The sequence below is a fragment of the Neophocaena asiaeorientalis genome, unplaced genomic scaffold (genome assembly GCF_003031525.2).
Source record: "Neophocaena asiaeorientalis asiaeorientalis breed wild unplaced genomic scaffold, Neophocaena_asiaeorientalis_V1.1 scaffold197, whole genome shotgun sequence".
Classification (NCBI taxonomy): Eukaryota; Metazoa; Chordata; class Mammalia; order Artiodactyla; family Phocoenidae; genus Neophocaena; species Neophocaena asiaeorientalis.
Genome location: NW_020174703.1, coordinates 5,719,791 through 5,737,590, shown reverse-complemented (window position 1 = coordinate 5,737,590; position 17,800 = coordinate 5,719,791). Strand labels below are relative to the sequence as shown.

At 40.8% G+C, this 17,800-nt stretch overlaps 1 pseudogene; it reads left to right on the top strand.

Moving 5' to 3' along the window:
* The first annotated feature begins 17,059 nt into the window (after positions 1–17,059).
* On the top strand, positions 17,060–17,173 carry LOC112409295 (uncharacterized; annotated as a pseudogene).
* The last annotated feature ends 627 nt before the right edge of the window (positions 17,174–17,800 follow it).

Genomic DNA, 17,800 nt, shown 5'->3' with positions numbered 1-17,800 from the left:
CTCGGCGGCCACGGCTAGCAGAAGCTCCAGCTCATTGGTCTCCGGGGCTCCTCGCTTGCCGCCTATTGGCCGGCAGGCCCGCCACTCCCTAGGTCCTTGGGCCCGCCCCCCGCCCGCCGGGCCAGCTCGCTCCATCCTCAAGAGGAACCTGGAAGTGCAGCCCCGGCGCTGATGTGGCACTCGGCGGCCGCTGCGGGCGTGGGAGGGGCCCGGCCGGAGAGAGGTCCTCCTCACCCAGGGCTTGCCCCTGTCCTGGCCCCTGTTATACCGATCCTTTCCGGCAGTTAGGCTGGTTTGTTTAAACAGGATGATTTCAATCTGTTCATGGGCTGAAATTAATGCACGCCCCGCGCTGGCTTAAATCCCCAGCATTTCCGAGTTAAAGGGACTGGGGCTCAGGATGCCCACGCCCCCAAAGGGCCTTCAGGCCATGTCTCAGAACTTCAGTCTCCCCTCTTTATCCAGGGAGCGAATAATGAAATTCAAGAGCCTGTTTCATGGGAACAGTATTGTTTTGTTGGAAGAAAAAACTTAATGAACCCTTCACCGAAGCCCTCATTAACTAGAAAAGTCGTTCTTTCTGCAGAGAAGCCCAGGGCTGATTAGAGGAGTGACTTGGAAGACTTGGTTTGTTTGGAATTTTTGTTGGGTGGTGGCTGTAGGAAAACAAGAAATGTTGCTTTGTTCTGTGAGAATGTAGACCAAACGATGCTTTGATCCTGGGGAAACCTTTGAAAGACTGATTAGTTGGGAGAGTGTCTGCAAATCAATCACCATTATAATTTGAGGGTGTTGACAGAAATGTGAGCTCATTGAAACATTAAGACTGCAACAGCTACCTTCATTGAGCCACACACCATGAACTAGGCCAGCCCCTATACTTACAACCACCTTATGAAGTACATATTAAAATTATCTGCACTTTCAGATGAGGCTACCAAGACACAGAGCAGCCTCTCCCAGCATGCCACTAAGGTTTCCAATATTTGTTCGCAACATGGGTACATAAACGTACCTGCCCTTTGCCAGGAATAGGTGAGTCAGAGTTTATTGTGAGTGCCTCTACCTTCTGATGTCCAAAGCTTTCACTTCATAGATAATGTCCTCTTGGTCGGTCTATTTGTTATCTATTGCTATGTAACAGATTACCACAAATGTAGTAGCTTGTAACACCACACATTTACTATTGCAGTTTCTAAGGGTCGGAAGTCCAGGCATGGCTTAACTGGATCCTCTGCTCAGGGTCTCACAAGGCTGCACTCACAGTGTCTGTCAGGATGCATCCTTATCTGGAGGCTGGAAGGGGGAAGAATCTACTTCCAAGCTCCCTCAGGTTGTTGGCAGGATTCATTTCTTTGCAGTTGTAGGTCTGTGTCCCCAGTTTCTTTCTAGATGTCAGCTAGCAGCTGCCCTTGCCTCCTAGATTCTAGTCTCATTCTCCTGCAGTTTCTGAAAACCAGGAGGTGGAGGTCATGGGGGTCCACCTTAGAGTCTGTCTGCCACAATGGGCTAGTCAGACACCTCAGTCTCTATAGCCCTGAATGCCATGTCATCTCACCTCCACAATCCCTCCAAAAATTCAGAGCCCCACTCACCAAGTAAAAAAATATGTAAGTGGATTCACAACACTCAATCCCTCTGGCAGTCAAGGACACCCACAAAGGAAGTTTGGCCCTTGAAATTAACCATGAGTTTGGCTTTCTGGGACATCTGTAATCTGATAATGGTACACTTTTAACCCAAGAGTTACTCAACAATGGGCTGATAGTCAAGGTACACAATCAAGCTTCTACATTCATTACCATTGACAAGTATCTGATATTGTTGACCATTGGAACTGCTTCCTCAAAAATCTACTAAAAAAAGATTTCTGGAGACTTCTGCTTTCAAGAATATGGAGTAGATATAATTTTCCCTGTTTCTCCTGCTAGTATAATACCACCAAAAATCCTGACTTTACATATAAACAAACATAAGACTCTGAAAGGCTGAGAGAAGAGGCAGATGGGCTAGGAATCTAGGGACCCAAGGAATGCCATGATGGTGAGTTCCCTGGATTTTCTCTTTGTCTCATTGATCCAGACTTGGAGCCCAGCAAAAGCCTGTTGTCTTTTGTTGTTAACCAAAAAACCAGGAAGCAGGAGCCTAGAAGGACAAAATAAGTTTAGACAGTAATGGCTATGCTCCAGCCAAACACCCCAGAAGAAACTGTGGCTTCCCCCACATCCACATCAGCAAAGGCCAAATGGGGTCCTAGACTTCCACCCTTGCTATAATAAGGTGAAAACAAAGGGCTAGTTCTTTGAAAAGATCAATATAATAGACAAACTGCTAGCATGACTGACAAAGAAAGTAAAGAGAGAAGACACCAATTACCAGTGTCAGGTACAAAACAAGGGATCTCGTTATAGACCTTGCAGGCATCAAAGAGAAAGTAAGGGAATACTCCAAACAACTCTACACACATAAATTTGCCTTAAATGAAAGGGACAAGTTCCTTGAAAAACACAAATTACCACAACTCACCCAATAGGAAATAAATAATTTGAATAGCCCTGTAACTATTAAGGATATTTAATTCAAATTCAAATATTCCCAAAAAAGAAATCTCCAGGCCCAGATGGTTTCACTGGAGAGCTCTACCAAACGTTTAAGGAAGAATTAACACCAATTCTACATAATCTCTTCCAGAAAATAGGAGAGAACACTTTCCAATTGACTTGTGAAGACAGTATTGCTCTGATGCAAAACCAGAGAAACACAGAATAAAAAAGAAAACTACAAACCAATATCCCTTATGAATATAGGTGCAAAAATATCAGCAAATAGAATTCAGCAATATATAAAAATCGTTATACACCATGAGCAAATGGGTTTTTTTCCCCAGGGATGCAGTCCTTGTTTAATATTCAAAAATCAATCAATATAAACCATGACATTAACAAACTAAAGAAAAAACACAAACATATAAATCAACATAGAATAAGCACATTCAACAAAATTCAGCGTCGTAAAAATGCTCGGAAAAATAGAAAAAGAGAAGAGAACTTCCACAAGAGCAGGTACAAAAAACCCACAGCTAGCATTATACTTAATGTGAAAAACTAGATGCCTTTCGTACATACTTTGTGATTCTATTTATGTAACATCCTTGAAATGACAAAATTATGGAAATGGAAAACAGATTAGTGATTGCCAGGGGTTACGGAGATGGTGGGGTGGAAGGGAAATGAGTGTGACTATAAAAGGGCAAAATAGAGGATTCTTGTGGTGTTGGAAGAGTTCTGTAGTTTGACTGTATCCATGGGATAAAGTTGGGATATTGTACGATAATATATTTGCAAATAATAATGCAAAATGTTACCATTGGGGGAAACTGGTTAAAGAGTCCAGGTCTCTCTGTATTATTTCTTACAGCTGTATATGAATCTATAACTATCTCAAAATAAAAATTTTAATTAAAAATGCAGACTCCCCTGAGCAGTCCCAACAGCTGTCAACAACCCTGGTCTTTCCAAGGACACTATGTGCATCCCCAAGACTGTACTTCTTGAACAGGAAGCCAGGAATTAACTTGCCTCTGTCTCCAAAACACAGTGACTTGCATCTTAAGAATGCTCATAAGAGACATACAAGTGTTTAACCAAATACCACCAAGCCGATAGTGTTACTCGTAGACCATGTACATCTCTCAAAAACAAGACTATCTATCCTACTTCGAGAAGCTTCCTCTAGGTATAAATGACTCATTACTAACATTTTTCCCTAAAATAGGAGTTATCCAATTAGAAAAGATGGTGCAAATTTTACCCCTTACTTTAGAAGAAGTGATCAGTGACTCCACTTTGATCCTCAAAGGCATTCAAGTCAGCTTTAAATCAGTGGTCAGGAATAAAGATGGCCAATAGGCACAGGAAAAGATGCTCATCATCGCTAATTATTAGAGAAATGCAAATCAAAACCACAATGAGGTACCACCTCACACCAGTAAGAATGGCCATCACTGAAAAGTCTACAAATAATAAATGCTGGAGAGGGTGTGGAAAAAGGGAACTCTCTCACACTGTTGGTGGGAATGTAAATTGGTGCATGCAGCCACTATGGAAAACAGGGAAATTCCTGGTAGTTCAGTGGTTAGGACTCGGCATTTTTGCTGCCACGGTCTGGGTTCAATCCCTGGTCAGGGAACCAGGATCCCACAAGCTGCACAGCATGGCCAAAAAAATTTTTTTAATTAAAAAACAAAAAAGAGGGCTTCCCTGGTGGCGCAGTGGTTGAGAGTCCGTCTGCCGATGCAGGGGACGCAGGTTCGTGCCCCGGTCTGGGAAGATCCCACATGCTGCGGAGCGGCTGGGCCCGTGAGCCATGGCCGCTGAGCCTGCGCGTCCAGAGCCTGTGCTCCGCAGTGGGAGAGGCCACAACAGTGAGAGGCCCACGTACCGCAAAAAAAAACAAACAAAAAAACAAAAAAGAAACCAGTATGGAGATTCCTCAAAAAACTAAAAATAGAGTTGCCATATGATCCAGCAACCCCGCTCTTGGTTATAATTATAATTAAATTAAATATAATTATATTTGTAATTATAATTATATAATATAATAATTAAATTATTATATTATGTAAGTATATAATTATATATAATTATATACTTACATAATATGATAATTATATAATATAATTATAATTAAACTATAATCTGAAAAGATACATGCACGCCTATGTTCAGAGCAGCATTATTTACAATACTCAAGACATGGAAACAACCTAAATGTCCACTGACAGATGAATGGATAAAGAAGATGTGGTACATATATACAGTGGAATATTACTCAGCCATTAAAAAGAATGAAATAATGCCATTTGAAGCTACATGAATGAACCAAGAGATTACATTACTAATAGTTTCATTGTTCTTGTGACACAAATGATTTCAAGAAAAATCTAACAAGTTTTTACTTTTAATATCATATCTCACCCTCCCCAAGCTCTGAGAATTAATTTTTTTAAACATTTGCAAGTCCGAGTTTTAAATGGCCTCTTATTTTCACTTACATTTTTATTACTATGGATACCATAATTTAAACAGAAAATTTACAACCTAGAGAGGTTCAAGTGAAGGCATTTAGGGTGATGTGGCTGTGGAACTCAGGTTCTGTGAGGAATAATGGATGACACAGAAAGTTCACCTGAGGAACCCCACGGGATGGACCATGGGGCAGAGAAAGTCAGGAGCATTCTCCTCCAGGAACTGTAGTGACACCCTTCAGGAGAGGGACTAGACCTATGCTGCAGGGGACTAGAGTGCAAGAAAAAGACCAAGTTCCATGTGGAAGATTGCAGCTTCCAAAAGGAAGACTGCAGCTCAGTATGAGAAAGGACCTTTTTTGCAGGGAAGGGGTGGCAGGCTAACAACATCAGTCACGAGAGCTTTAACACAATGCAATCGGCTGCCTTCCCAGCCCTGGCAGTCATCTAGAAAAGACTGGCTTAAGAAGACGTGGTATGTACATATACAATGGAATATTAGCCATAAAAAAATGAAATATTGTCATTTGCAGCAATGTGGATGGACCTAGAGAATATGATGCTTAGTGAAATGTCAGACAGAGAAAGATAAATACTATATGATATCACTTATATGTGGAATCAAAAAATAATACAAATGGAGGGCTTCCGGGAAGATGGCGGAAGAGTAAGACGAGATCACCTTTCTCCCCACAGATACACACAGAAATACAAGTGGAACAACTCCTACAGAACACCTACTGAACGCTGGCAGAAGACCTCAGACCTCCCAAAAGGCAAGAAACCCCCCACGTACCTGGGTAGGGAAAAGAAAAAAGAATAAACAGAGACAAAAGGATAGGGACGGGACCTGCACCAGTGGGAGGGAGCTGTGAAGGAGGAATGGTTTCCACACACTAGGAAGCCCCTTCACGGGCGGAGACTGCGGGTGGTGGAGGGGGAAAGCTTTGGAGCCGCGGAGGAGAGCACAGCAACAGGGGTGCGGGGCAAAGCGAGGAGATTCCCGCACAGAGGATCAGGGCCGACCGGCACTCACCAGCTGAGAGGCTTGTCTGCTCACCCTTCGGGGCTGGCGGGGCTGCGAGCTGAGACTCGGGCTTCGGTCAGAGCGCAGGGAGAGGACTGGGGTTGGCGGCATAAACACAGCCTGCAGGGGGTTAGTGCGCCACAGCTGGCCAGGAGGGAGTCCGGGGAAAAGTCTGGACCTGCCGAAGAGGCAAGAGACGTTTTCTTCCCTGTTTGTTTCCTGGTGCGTGAGGAGAGGGGATTAAGAGCGCTGCTTAAAGGAGCTCCAGAGATGGGCGGGAGCCGCGGCTAAAAGCGCGGACCCCAGAGACAGGCATGAGACGCTAAGGCTGCTGCTGCCGCCACCAAGAAGCCTGTGTGCGAGCACAGGTCACTATCCACACCCCGCCTTCCGGAGAACCTGTGCAGCCCGCCACTGCCAGGGTCCCGGGATCCAGGGACAACTACCCTGGGAAAACGCATGGCGTGCCTCAGGCAGGTGCAACGTCACGCCGGCCTCTTCCGCCGCAGGCTCGCCCCGCACTCCGTGCCCCTCCCTCCCCGCCAGCCTGAGTGAGCCAGAGCCCCCGAATCAGCTGCTCCTTTAACCCCATCCTGTCTGAGCGAAGAACAGACGCCCTCCGGTGACCTACACGCAGAGGCGGGGCCAAATCCAAAGCTGTGCCCCTTGGAGCTGTGAGAACAAGGAAGAGAAAGGGAAATCTCTCCCAGCGGCCTCAGAAACAGCAGATTAAAGCTCCACAATCAATTTGATGTACCCTGCATCTGTGGAATACATGAATAGACAACGAATCATCCCAAATTAAGGAGGTGGACTTTGAGAGCAAGATTTATGATTTTTTTCCCTTTTTCCTTTTTTGTGAGTGTATATGTGTATGCTTCTGTGTGAGATTGTGTCTGTATAGCTTTGCTTCCACCATTTGTCCAAGGGTTCTCTCTGTCCGTTTTTTGTGTTTTTTTAATTTTTTTTAATAATTACTTTTTATTTTAATTATTTTACTTTACTTTATCTTCGTTCTTTCCTTCCTTCCTTCCCTCCATTAGACAACAAATCATCACAAATTGAGGAGGTGGACTTTGAGAGCAAGATTTATATTTTCCCCGTTTCCTCTTTTTCTGAGTGTGTATGTGTATGTTTCTATGTAAGATTTTGTCTGTATAACTATGCTTCCACCATTTGTCCTAGGGCTCTATCCGTCCATTTTTTTTTCTAATGATGAAAAATCTGAAAGTGAAATCAAGAAAACACTCCCAGTTACCATTGCAACAAATAGATTAAAATATCTAGGAATAAACCTACCTAAGGAGACAAAAGACCTTTATGCACAAAATTATAAGACACTGATGAAAGAAATTAAAGATGATACGAATAGATGGAGAGATATACCATGTTCTCAGATTGCAAGAATCAACATTGTGAAAATGACTCTACCACCGAAAGCAATCTACAGATTCAATGCAATCCCTATCAAACTACCACGGGCATTTTTCACAGAACCAGAACAAAAAAATTTCACAATTTGTATGGAAACACAAAAGACCCCGAATAGCCAAAGCAATCTTGAGAATGAAAAATGGAGCTGGAAGAAGCAGGCTCCCTGACTTCAGACTATACTACAAAGCTACAGTAATCAAGACAGTATGGTACTGGCACAAAAACAGAAAGATAGATCAATGGAACAGGATAGAAAGCCCAGAGATAAACCCACGCACATATGGTCACCTTATCTTTGATAAAGGAGGCAGGAATGTACAGTGGAGAAAGGACAGCCTCTTCAATAAGTGGTGCTGGGAGAACTGGACAGGTACATGTAAAAGTATGAGATTAGATCACTCCCTAACACCATACACAAAAATAAGCTCAAAATGAATTAAAGACCTCAATGTAAGACCAGAAACTATGAAACTCCTAGAGGAAAACATAGGCAGGACACTCTATGACATAAATCACAGCAAGATCCTTTTTGACCCACCTCCTAGAGTAATGAAAATAAAAACAAAAATAAACAAATGGGACCTAATGAAACTTCAAAGCTTTTGCACAGCAAAGGAAACCATAAACAAGACCAAAAGACAACCCTCAGAATGGGAGAAAATATTTGCAAATGAAGTAACTGAAAAAGGATTAATCTCCAAAATTTATAAGCAGCTCATGCAGCTTAATAACAAAAAAACAAACAACCCAATCCAAAAATGGGCAGGAAACCTGAATAGACATTTCTCCAAAGAAGATATACAGACTGCCAACAAACACATGAAAGAATGCTCAACAACAAAAGTCATTAGAGAAATGCAAATCAAAACTACAATGAGATATCACCTCACACCAGTCAGAATGGCCATCATCAAATCATCTAGAAACAATAAATCCTGGAGGGGATATGGAGAAAAGGGAACCCTCTTGCACTGTTGGTGGGAATGTAAATTGATACAGCCACTATGGAAAACAGTATGGAGGTTCCTTAAAAAACTACAAATAGAACTACCATATGACCCAGCAATCCCACTGCTGGGCATATACCCTGAGAAAACCATAATTCAAAAAGAGTCATGTACCAAAATGTTCATTGCAGCTCTATTTACAATAGCCCAGAGATGGAAACAACCTAAGTGTCCATCATTGGAGGAATGGATAAAGAAGATGTGGCACATATATACAATGGAATATTACTCAGCCATAAAATGAAACAAAATTGAGCTATTTGTAATGAGGTGGATAGACCTAGAGTTTGTCATACAGAGTGAAGTAAGTCAGAAAGAGAAAGACAAATACCGTATGCTAACACATATATATGGAATTTAAGATTTTAAAATGTCATGAAGAACCTAGGGTTAAGACAGGAATAAAGACACAGACCTACTAGAGAATGGGCTTGAGGATATGGGGAGGGGGAAGGGTAAGCTGTGACAAAGTGAGAGAGAGGCATGGACATATATACACTACCAAACATAAGGTAGATAGCTAGTGGGAAGCAGCCACATAGCACAAGGAGATCAGCTCGGTGCTTTGTGATTGCCTGGAGGGGTGGGATAGGGAGGTGGGAGGGAGGGAGACACAAGAGGGAAGAGATATGGGAACATATGTATATATATATAACTGATTCATTTTGTTGTAAAGCAGAAACTAACACACCATTGTAAAACAATTATACTCCAATAAAGAAGTTAAAAGAAAATGGAAAACAAGCCATTAAAGAGAAATTCTTCCGAGAGAATTAAAACATATTATATACCTCTGACTTGGCACTCCTTCCATTCTGGAGACCTTTTTTGATAACTGCTTTCATCACAGAATGATCTAGAGTAAAATAAACTGAAATTAGAGTAATTATTTCCCAGTGAGTGGCTTTTTCCATTTAAAACCAAAAGCCAAGTAATTATTGCTTTTCCCATAAAATTAAATATGAAATCTACATTATGTAATTATACACTTATTTCCCCCTTTGTGTGTTCTAATTGCTTCCTCAGAAACCTAAGATGCCATCTTGCAGACTGCCTCCAGTGGCTACTATTTTGGCAGCAGCAAAGGTCAACTTTAAACATTTTCCATCTAAAGCAGCTTTGGATACCTTTAGATAGAAAGTACAGTCTTAGCACCGTCCAGACACTTAGATACCTAAAGGGCATCCAAGATAACAAACTGAAGTCCTGATATTCCCTCAAAAGCTGCTCCTCCCATCAGCCCCCTTCTTCTAAGTGATACGACCCAGTTGCACACATAATCATCAACGACTTGTCTCCTTGTTACTATTTCCTTCATACCCCACATCTAATCTATTGGCAAGCCTTGTTAGCTACACCTTCAAAACACAATCTTCATTAAACTGCTTTTCACTTGGTCCAAACTTCCAACCTAAGCTCGGCCATAAACATCTCCTTATTTGGACCACCATGATAGTCACCTAACTAGTCTCCCTGTTTCTCTTCTTTATCCCCCCAAGTCTGTTCTCTGTACCAGGTCATCTTATTCAGATACTATTTGGATCATGCCTTGTCCCACTTCAAAACCCTCTACTCATTTAGAAGAATCCACAAAAGAAAATAATAATAATAAAAATGAAAATATATACAAAACAGAAACAGACTCACAGACACAGAAAGCAAACTTATGGTTACAAAGGGAGGGGGTGTGGAGAGACAAATTAGGGGTATGGGATTAACAGATATAAACTACTATACATCAGATAGATAAGCAACAAGGATTTACTGTATAGCACAAGGACCTGTATTCAATATCTTGTAATAACATGTAATGGAAAAGAATCTGAAAAAAATTCTGAACACTGTGCTGTGTAACTGAAACGAACACTATATTATATATCAATTATAAATGAAAGAAAGAAAGAAAGAAGGAAGGAAGGAAAGAAAGGAAGGGAGGAAGAGAGGGAGGCAGGAAGGGAGGAGGAAAGGAAGAAAAAGGAAAGGAAGGAGGGGGAAGAAGGAGGGAAGGAAGGAAGGAAGGAAGGGAGGGGCAGGAGGAGGGAGGGAAGGAAGCCTGGAAGGCACCTGGCAGACCCACTGCAGAGGGAGTTCTTACATCAATTAGGAATTTGGATGAGACAGTCTTAAATCAGGTGACCTTTCCCCGCCCCCAGTTTTATTGAGATATAAATGACATACATCATTGTTTGAGTTTCAGGTATACAGCATAAAGTTTGACTTACGTATATTGTGAAATGATTACCACAATAAGTTTCGTTAACATCCATCATCTCATATAGATACAATAAAAAGAAACGGGAAAAAAAAACAGGAATAAAAAGTTCTTGTAATGAGAGCTCTTAGAATTTACTCTCTTAACAGCTATCATATATAGCATACCTCAGTCGTTCCTATAATCATCATGTTGTTCATTGCATCCCTAGAACTTATTTATCAGACGATCTTTAAAAGTCCTCATATCTTGTTTCTCTCATTCCCCCTTCTTAACATTTTTTTTCTCTTGTTCCTACACTTCCTTGGAAATGGTGACATCATTATCATACTATGTTTGCAAATTCAGGGGTGAGGAAAAAAAGCCACTTGTTTATAAGAACATAAAGAACAACCTTTAAACACGCATTAGCTACTCACAGGTGATAGATGTATTTCAGAGATAAGAAAAGAGAGTCCTAGGAAAGTACTTGGTTGGCTCCTTGCTCAGGTTAAAATGGCTCCTGGCCAGTACATTACTATTACCCCTTAATGAACAGCTAACCAGTGCCCATCCCAAATGGAAAATCTAAACAAAGAGACACAATAGTCACTATGAAGATTTCATTTGTTTGCATTTATCCCTCCACCAAAACACTTGAAGGCGATTTACACAATAGCAATGAAAACATCTGCTGTGAAGAAAGATGTATAGGACACAGAATACTGGAGGAAGGAGAAGAGAGGGAAGGAGGTAAGAAGAATTTGAAATAATACCTTTGTCATTAAAGTTTGAAAACCAGCTACATGGGGTGTTTGATGCCATGCTGAAAGGTTTTGATTTAATTCTATAAATAATGAAGAGCTTGCCAAGGTCTTCAAGCTAGAGAGTCACACAATATTTTTTTTAATTAGTTATCTCTGAGGAAGTGATGAATAGATTTTTGTTTACTATTTATCTTCCTCACTGGAATGTGAGCTCCTGGAAAACAGGTTTTTATCTCTTTTGCTCACTTTTGTATCCCTAGCACAGGACAGGAAGTCAAAAAATCTTTGTTGAATGAACAAGCAGATCCTGGCAATTAGTGAACAAGGTAGAGACTCAGAGATCATAAGCCAAGGCAAGGGGGGCTATGCTCTGGGGTATAAGTCACTCAAGAGTTGCTAGGCACACATGCATGCACAAGTTGGGGAAAAGAAGCAGGCTTAAATCAAGGAGTTTCACAGTTCATTATTGTTTTTGTTTGCTTGCTTTTTTTTTTTAATGGAGCTATAATTGACCTGTAACATTATATACATTTCAGGGGAATTCCCTGGTGGCCCAGTGGATAAAACTCCATACTCACAATGCAGGGAGCCAGGGTTCCAGCCCTGGTCAGGGAAGTAGATCGCACATGCATGCTGCAACTAAGAGTTCATATGCCACAACTAAGGATCCCACCTGCCACAACGAAGACCCAGCACAACCAAATAAATAAATAAATAAATATTTTTAAAAAACACATTATATTCTTTTCAGGTGTACAATATAATGATTCCATATTTGTATATATTGCGAAATGATGACTACAGTGTCTACAATATCCACCACCACACATAGTTCCAAAATTCTTTTCTTGTGATGAGAACTTTTAAGACCTACTCTCTTAGCAACTTTCAAATATGCAATATAGTATTGTTAACTATAGCCACCATGCTGTACATTACATCCCCAGGACTTATTTATTTTGAAACTGGAAGTTTGTACCTTTTGACCCCCTTCACCCATTTTGCACACAGCCTATCTACACCCCCTCCCCACCTCAGGCAACCACCAATGTGTTCTCTGTTCCTTTGTTTTTTGTTTTCTCCCTTTTTTTTTGAAGTATAATTGACATATAATATTATATTAGTTTTAGGTGTACAACATAATGATCTGATATTTGTATTTATTGTGAAATGATCACCACAACAAGTCTAGTTAACATCCGTCACCACACATGGTTACAAAATTTGTTTTTCTTGTGATGAGAACTTTTAAGATCTACTCTCTTAGCAACTTTCAAACATGCAGTACAGTAGTGTTAACTATAGTCACCATACTGTACATTACATCCCCATGACTTACTTTTTTTAATAGCTGGGAGTTCGTACCTTTCGACTATCTTTACCCATTTCTCACCCCCCATCCTCGCCATCCCTCCACCCCCCACCTCTGCCAATCACCAGTTTGTTCTCTGTTATCAATGAGTCTGTTTCTTGTTTTTTTTTTAAGATTCCACATATAAGTGACATCATACAGTGTTTGTCTTTCTCTGTTTGACTTATTTCACTTAGCATAATGCCCTCCAGGTCCATCCAAGTTGTCGTGAATGGCAAGATTTCGTTCTTTTTATGGCTGAATAATATTCCATTTGTATATATATATATTATATATACACATACATACATATATATGTACCACATCTTCTTTATCCATTCACTCATCAGTGGAGACTTAGATTGTTTCCACGTCTTGGCTGTTGTAAATAATGCTGCAATGAACATGGGAGTGCAGATATGTTTTTGAGCTACTGTTTTGTTTCCTTCACATCAATACTCAGAAGTGGAATTGCTGGATTATATGGTAGTTCTATTTTTAATTTTTTGAGGCACCTCCATACCCTTGTCCATAGTGGCTGCACCAATTTACGTTCCCATCAACAGTACACTAGGGTTCCCATTCACCGTTGTTTTTTTCCTCACATCTCCATACAAGCAGATGGGGCAGAACTGTTCTCAGTCAACTACTATGATAACTGGCTCCAAAGTTGTAGCAGGAATTCAGCCAAAACAGAATTAGATAATCCAAGGTTACAGTAGGATGTTAAAAACTCCAAAGACAGAGATCATTAGAATTTATAATCCCTCCCTTTGCCAGTTTAAAATTTCCCATTGTGCAAATGTAAATCATCTGCACAAGTATTTTATGCCTCTTTCTTTTTTCATGCCCCATGGAGATAACCAGTTTGTCATCCTCCCTCATGTGTACCTTTAAATACATTAATAAGTCATAAAAATTACTCAACATTTAATTAGTTTAAACCCACCTCCAAGAGTTTTGATAGGAAATGCTGCAGTTCTCTTTTCTGTCTGAAAGTAATGTTAGTGATTTTGTCATTGGCCCAACAGGGAGACTTCTCTGTGTCCAGCATTATCATCCAAAGGTCGGCTCAAGTCTGCCCCCTAGAGTAATCAGTGTGCCTTGTGCTCAACTGTATTAATTTCATATTTCTGACACTGGTCTTTTCCAGAGGACAGTCACTTTCTATTTTACATGCGTCTGTATTATTTGAAAGTATGTCAGATACTGTTTTTTGGGGTTTTTTTAAACGTAGATTTTATTTATTTATTTATTTTTGGCTGCGTTGGGTCTTCGTTGCTGCACGTGGGCTTTCTCTAGTTGCGGCGAGCGAGGGCTACTCTTCATTGCGGTGCGCAGGCTTCTCATTGCGGTGGCTTCTCTTGTCGCAGAGCACGGGCTCTAGGCGCGTGGGCTTCCATAGTTGTGGCTCGAGGACTTCAGTAGTTGTGGCTCCCAGGCTCTAGAGCACAGGCTCAGTAGTTGTGGCGCACGGGCTTAGTTGCTCCGCGGCATGTGGCATCTTCCTGAACCAGGGCTCGAACCTGCATCTCCTGGATTGGCAGGTGGATTCTTAACCACTGCGCCACCAGGGAAGTCCGATACTGTTATTTTTATAAGTAAAAAATGTTTCCATTGGGGGGGAATACTATCTACAACACAATTTTTTATTTCAAGAGAGTATCATATGACAGTGTCTTGCCTAAAATAGGCAGGATTAATTCAAGTTCTAGAACCCTGGTTGTTCAGAGTCACATTCTCAGACTATATCTATTACATCACTACTATGTGAAAGGCAAGGGTTCTGGGAATGCAAAGATGATTAAGATATGGTTCCTACTACTAAGAGTTCACAGTCTAGATGGGAAGACAGATGTAAGTAAATCATTACATGATAAAACCGACATGAGTCATACTATAGTACAGAAGAGAATATGAATAAACAGAGATATTTTTATTTGGAGAGAATAGGGAGGAAGGAAGGAAGGAAGGAAGGGGGAAAAGGAAGGAAGGAAGGGAGGAAAAAAGAATCAGGTTAATAAACTTTAAAATGTTGTAACTAGTATTAGGCCAGTTAACCCAAAATAATACCATGGATTAATTAAATACCAATTCTTTTTAAGCCTCCTAGAATTTAAAAAATAAAATTCAAGTAATATAAAAAGAGGCTTGAGAGTTAGAGTATAGATAATTGCTGCCCAATAGAAATATGAGACATAGAGGTAATTTTAAATTTTCTAATAGTAGCGACATTAAAATAGGGAAAAAACAGGAGAAATTAATTTTAATAATATATTTTATTTAACCAAACATATCCAAAATATTATCATTTTTGTTGGAATCAAGGCAAGATATAAAGGGCCTGATGTGGGATGCTGGCAATGAGAATGGAATTTGGTAGGTCCAAGTGATATTTAGAGGCAAAATAAGCAGAAGTTGATAATTATTTGAATGGAGAACAAGAAGAGTACGTGATGGTTTCAAACCCAACCAGGTTCTTTGTTGACAACTGGTAAATTATGCTAACCATTCACTGAGACAGGGAAAACAGATTGGGGGCAGGCAGGGCAAGAAATAATTATTTACTTTAAAAAAAATGAGTTTGCAGGAATTCCCTGGCAGTCCAGTGGTTAGGACTTGGTGCTTACACTGCCGAGGGCCCAGGTTTAATCCCTGGTAGGGAAATTAAGAGCTCACAAGCCACGTGGCCAAAAAAAAAAGTGGTACCTATCGGTATATTATGAAGGAAGTTTTTAAGATGGAAGAGACTTGGGCTTCCCTGGTGGCGCAGTGGTTGAGAGTCCGCCTGCCGATGCAGGGGACACAGGTTCGTGCCCCGGTCGGGGAAGATCCCACATGCCGCGGAGCGGCTGGGCCCGTGAGCCATGGCCGCTGAGCCTGCGCGTCCGGAGCCTGTGCTCAGCAACGGGAGAGGCCACAACAGTGAGAGGCCCGCGTACCGCAAAAAAAAAAAAAAAAAAAAAGATGGAAGAGACTTGAGAATGTTTTAAGCAAGGAACCATTAAAATTATGCACTTGACTATTTTAAAAGATGTAAATGATACACTATTAACTGAAATGAACTCATGTTTGGAAAAAAGTGTGCGTGTGTGTGTGTGTGTGTGTTTCTGTATACACATAGATAATATTCTGGAAGGACAGACAACAAAGTATTAACCATGTTTATCTCCGAGTAGGTACAATAAGAGTTTTTAATTTTCATTCTTTTTCTTGATCTGTATTTTTATTATGACGACTATCATTTTGTGATATTTAAAAAAGGCAATAAGCTGTCACCTTCATATTCAGAGAGTCCCCCCTCTTCCATTTACTATGGTCCTGAAAGTGTGTTGAAAACAGACTTTCCTCCAATTTGATAAAATATAGTATAAAAGTCCTAATCCTAATTTTCTCAGGTACTGCTATCCTTGAAGGGGAAGAAACTTCACAGACATCCTGGCTGGAGTGGAAGGTGGCTACTGTCTCTGCCAGCCAGCCAATGGGTCCTGGGAACTCCAGGCGTCTCTCCTTTCCATGGGTGGGCCACCTCTCCCCAGACCTTTCTTTTGGGGCCACAGCAGGTGAGTAGACCATCCCCAAATCTGAAACTTGGTTAGCAAGACTGAAAAGTACCCAAAGCAAGGGTGTGGAAACAACACGTAGCATAACACAGACCTCAAAGGAAGGTCAGGTCCCATCCTCCCCCTTGGCGGTGGCAAATAACAGGCAAACACACCATGTAATAGCTGAAGCCATCTTTTACCTGTGTGAAAAATGATCATTAAAAAGCTGCATGAAACTGTCAATTCAAAATGGTGAAGGTATAAGTTGTATGAATTGAAAGAATGCAAATTAATGATCATCACTAGTTAACTTTTCTTTCACTGTTTTCCTCTTCTCTTTTTCTCTCTCCTTTTCCTTCTTTTTATTGTCTATGCCAAATTTAGTTTTTTCTTACATAAGCAGTAAGTTCCGACATTAGTAATGAGTAGTAGTTTTGAGAGACCTTCTTCTTTACAAAACAGAGATTCTAGCTTCCCTTGGGCATTTGATGATCCAAGACAGAGACAAAGAATAAATAGGGAGAATTCTACTATCTTTTCTCCTAGGGAAAAAAACAGAATATGGCCTCAATATGTTAATTAACCTGATCGTGGTGATGATTTTACAAAGTATGTCAAATACTCATACACATACCAATCATGCTGTACAATGAAAATATATACAATTTTGTTTGTCAATTATACTTCAATAAAGCCAGGGGAAAAAAAGAAGTGCCTGCTTCAGCAGCACATACACTCAAACTGGAACTTCTCTGGATACAGAGAGGATTAGCACAGCTCCTGTGCAAAGATGACAAGCAAATTTGTGAGGTGGTCCATACATTTTAAATAAATCATGCGATGTAATGTGCAGCATGGTGACTATAGTTGACAATATTGTATTGTATATTTGAAAGTTGCTAAGAGAGTAGATCTTAAAAGTTCTCATCACAAGAAAAAAATGTGTAACTATGTATGGTGATGGATGTTAACTAGATTTACTGTGGCAATCATTTCACAATACATACCAATACTGAATCATTACGTTGGACCCCTGAAACTAATATAATGTTACATGTCACTTATACCTCAATAAAAAATAAATAGTCTCATAAAGTTAAAACTCAGAGCATAAAGCTGATCTCGGAGATTCAGTCTCCACCCACGTAATGAAAATTGTAACCCACTCCCAAGTCCTGCTTTTCTCATTCACATCTGCCCGTTCACAAGCAAATCACACACCTACTAAGTCAGGACCCACTGCAAAAGGGAAATGAAGGTCCTGCCTCAAGTTAGGAACATGAGTCAGCATGAACTGGGCTCCGGCCCTAACTCTGCCACCTCCCCAGTGAGTGACTGAACTTTCCTAAACTCCAGTTTCCTCAGCCAGCAAGTGAAAAGAAGACTAGGTCCCACCTCAGAGTGGTGAAGACTATTAGGTAATGCATTCAAGCTCTCAGCACAGTACTTGGC